We start from the raw sequence: 4858 nt of genomic DNA, 5'->3' as shown, positions 1-4858 counted from the left end.
ATTCCTACTGATTTCCTTGGACTATGTCTTCTAAAACCACACGTTACAAGAATATGTCCAGTGTCTTCCTATTGGTGTCTTGAAGTTATTTGTTTGAGTTTGTCATTTTACTGAAACCCTCCAAGTGATAACTGCCTATCCAGAAAATCTTAGAAAAAGAAATCCGTGATCAGCCATTCAGTTCAATAATCCTGCTTTTTTCTTTTTCTCTAAAAGAATAACTATAGGCAGAGCTACCTGCTTTGGAGGAGTACTTTAATTTTGTGCTTCAATATTGTTGTGATTCCAATTGTATCGTTTTGTTGCCTTTATGATGGCCTGTTCTTGTACTACATATATATGTTTGAAATAAAGTGGTTTATTTTATTTTATTTTCTGTTGGATTCCAAGTTCGTCTTCCTCTGATTGTCTTAAATAAGCATTGGTGCTTGAGAACTATTTGGTACACTTGATTGCCTATATTTCAGGTGTGAGATTTTGGTTTATCTCTGCTTTCCATTCAAATAAGCATGTTGATTCACCTGCTCCTGCATAGTGGCATTGCGTATATGCATGGGCTTTTTCTAGAAAAGAAGATGACCATTCTACTTCTTTTATAATCTCAAGCAATAAGTACACATCTTTCTGGAGAAAGTCAGTAGTTACTCATTGGGTCTTAAGAAAACGAAACGTATGGAAAATTGATCACGAGATAGCAAGACGGTTCAAATCAAAGTAAAAGTCAAACTTAGAGTAGCCACATTTCTCAAAAGAAATTAAAATCTTTATAGTTCCAACTAATTACGTGTTCATATAAGCACCGAATAATATTGTATATATATATATATATATACACACACACACAGTTAAAAGAATTGTTGGTGGATGCAAGTAATATCATTTGACAGTGATCTTCGTGTTGCTTGGTTTCTTAATTCTATAGTAACCTTGTGGGATGGATTGATGTACACATACATCATAATTCATTTGCATATTAACATAAAATTTGCTTCACATTTATAATTACTAATTCAACGTTTAAACGCTAATGGAAACAATAAAACGTTGATATTATGGAAAAATAAGACAGGCAAATCAATATTTTGTGGCACACAAAAGTGTAACAAAGGTGCAGATATATTTTACAAGAAAATTATAAGCAATTTGTGAATAATCAAATAATTGCAAGCAAATTTGACGTTTTACCTGTTTTCCTATTTGACCTGGCACAGTCTATGGAAGCTCTTAGAGAATCAATTTCATTAATTGCAATTACTTTTTTGATGTATAGAAAATGGGGAATGGATGGGGCAATGTCACCAAAAACAATTTACTGGAAATTGAATCTTAGGCAAATTAAACTACAGCCCGTGAACTACAGGTCATTTGTTCCTTTTCACCTGCCGTCTAAGTTTTGCAAAAACAGAGTTTTTGTTTTTCATGATATTTCAAATTTTCTTCGAGTTATATTCGGGCTTAAATTTCATTTTTCCAATAAGAAACCACTTAGAAACAGTGGGGTTTGATGTAGATCCCTACCTGTTTTTATACAAAGTTATAAAAAAGAGTACATTATGCAAATGAAGTGAATCGTTACAATTACTCGAGTAAGTACGCATAATCATGTAATACAGATTTGTTGGCATGAAAAATTACGTGCACAGCGGAATCAATTTTAACACATATAAAAATATGTGGGAGGAGGAGGAGAATAAATACTCAATAATTTATTTAATTTAAAACTCAACAATAACAAATATCAATTCATAGCCTTTCACTCACGACAGCTCACAAATCTCAACTATGAAACTTTCTCTCAAATGTATCTTTCAAGATTCTACTTAACTCTTCAACTCAACTCTTCAAATAACAATCTACTAGACTGATAGTATTTATAAATTGAAAAATTTCCTAAAACAACTATAATTGTAAACCAAAATTTACTTGAAGACTAACTTGAGATTTCCTAATCTAATGTGGAAACTAAACAAATAAGACACCAACAAAAGAATTAGGAAACTAAATTCTAAAATAACTTGGTTTAATTTCCTTTATTGCCTCCTTTAAACCAAGCTCTTGATGTTGTCATCTCTAACGCCATATCGACTTTAAATCTCCATGAAAAATTTAGTCGCAGTATAAACAACATTCAACCCCAACTTATAATTGATCTTCAATTTCATCTTCACGCACGATAGTGGACAAAACTTATACTTCTCAAACGGTTTCTTCATTTGATCACTCTTGTCAAAAAATTCAATCATGTTCACCCATACTCCATTAGATACTCCATAATTTAATTCATCCATGTCACCAAGAAAATCTCCCAAAACCACAAAATCATAGTTGCCACTACCGATGCTTTTAACATCACCATGTTTTTCCTTTACTTTTTTCACACCAACAATTGCATCAACTCTAGCAGTATCACAACGTTCAATTAATTTGTCCAGCTCACAATTGATCTTAATCAAGTCCATCACTTGATTTTTCTTTTCATAAAATTTATCAATCTTGATAAAATTAACAATTTCTACGTTGCCATGATCTTCAGGCACATCTTTAACTTCATCAATGACTTCACCTTTGTCCTCAACCACATGTGAAATTTCTTCTTGAATCATAAATTCTTCATCTTCATGTGCACTCGCAACTTTTATAATTTCTTCTTCTTTTGACTCATCAAAGTATTCTTTTTCTTCTTCTTCATCACAAATTTCTTTTCCACCATTACCATAGGAATTTATCAAAGATTTCCAAGCCTCCTTTATTGTTTTTGCATGTATGAATTTATCCGCTACATGTAATTGGACTTGAGTGTTGAGATAGTGGAATGCCTTATAATCTAACTGTCTATTCCTCTTTTTAATTGCATCATCTGATAATTTGGTGTCTTGTACACATTGTATGAATCCCTTCTCAACAATATTCCAAATTCCAATAACTCGAAAAAATCTTTCCATCATCAAACTCCAAATCTCAAAATCATTTTTACCATCAAAGATAAAAATCCACCCCATTCATGCACTGTGGGGCAGGCACTCACTCTCGTTACCATCCTATTAATGCTTACTATTTGATTTTTTTTTTATAAGTCAAAGTGAGTTGGAATTTTTGTACTATTGTAAGTTCCTGTCGCTTTTGCATTTCCGTAAGTTATTAATTCTCAATTCAAGAAAACTAGACGTGTCAGATTTAGTGATTGGAAAGAAAAATAGTATGTAAATAAGCAGTTGCTTAAACCTAAGCTTGTTGAATGTTACTCTATAATAAGGAAGCAATAAAAATCCTAATTGTAATCTAAAGACAAAATATTGCCTTAGGTTTAATTAAGCATATAACTAATTAAGATGACTGCTCCACACGTGTATTGTGTTAGTACGGCTTCTAAGCACACTTCTTTTTCTTTGCTAAAAGCCAGAAAATATTTTGGTTCTCAAAATTAGTCTGTTAATTAATCAATTTGTATTAACTAAATAGATACAAGTCAGTGCTAAATTTTATTATAATGTGCAACACACGTGGTGTTTTCTAGTTGGCTAGCAACAAATGAATTAGACACTTATACTTTCAATTCATAGGTTTCAAAGTTACTTTTCACCATAATGCTGGTTGTGTTTCTCATGTTTCAGTAAAATCAGGTTTTTTTATCAAATACAGAATAGACAAGAAAAACAGGTTAATAGAGTTGAAGAATTTCAAGGTTTGTTCTTCCAATCTCCCTTGTTAAGATCAGTTTTGTTAGGGCTCAAAAAAAAAATTCCCTTGTTAGATTTTTAAGATTTGGCATAAAAAGCTGAATACTAACATGATTCTACCTAGGGCTGCAAACAGACCCAAGTTTTTTAGTTTATTTCTGACTTATCCGGGCTCAGCTTATGTATGGGAATGAATTCAGCAGTTTTGTTCTATCTATAGAGGTATATATGGTTGGAGAGATGAAGTTTCTTGGCGGTGTAACTTTATACAGAACAATACTTTGTTACTACGGCTTATAGAGTAACTTTATACAGAACAATATATGGTTGGAGAGGAATCAAAGGCAATTCAAAGGTAGATATTCCACTCCAGAAAATGTGATACAGCAACTAGTTGCAGGGTGGCGAAGAGCAATTGAGAGCTGAGCTTAGATTGGAATTTTAATGAAGCTATAGTTTGTCCTGCTTAACTATTATTGTAAACATATAGGTTTTAGTAGTACTAGTTGATACTGTAATTATTACTCCAGTTTACATGCAGAAAACTGATGCTTCATATAATAGGGCTACATAACTTCTCGTTGAACACTTCCAATGATATAATAACAACCTATGATAAGACAGAAGGAATTAAGAATGCATATCTCAGAAGAAGTGATCCAATTACATAGCGAATCTGCAAGCAAAACCACTTCAAATTCATGTAGAGTATGACAAATGGATAGTGGTTAATATGGTCAAAATAAATATGTATTCTTTGGAAGACTTATTTCTACTAACTAATCTTTAAAATATGGTAGATTTTGCTACAGACTGCAAGAAACTACGCGTCTTTCTCATGTCACAATGGGGGAAGATTCAAAAGTTGCTGACAGATGAAATACTGACTTTCATTTGTTTTGCATAAATTTCCAACTTTTGAAGCCTTTCATTTTCGGTTAGTTTTCAAGTTCATCTCAAACAGCTCAAGTCCTCAGGTAGAATAAGTCACCGGGGTTAGTTATTTACCAAAGACAGGCCACATCCTCAAAGGTAGAATCAGTCGCTTGAGTTATAATTTACCCTAGATTGCACTCTCTAAAAGCATAAAAAACTCAGAATAGTAGTTAGATGAAAGATTTTAAATATTCAAAAAAGTAGTTACAAATTAGGGTAGAAACACCTAGAAGGTAGGGATAGAG

Source organism: Coffea arabica, chromosome 2e, assembly GCF_036785885.1.
Source record: "Coffea arabica cultivar ET-39 chromosome 2e, Coffea Arabica ET-39 HiFi, whole genome shotgun sequence".
NCBI lineage: Eukaryota > Viridiplantae > Streptophyta > Magnoliopsida > Gentianales > Rubiaceae > Coffea > Coffea arabica.
This window is presented reverse-complemented; position numbering follows the sequence as displayed.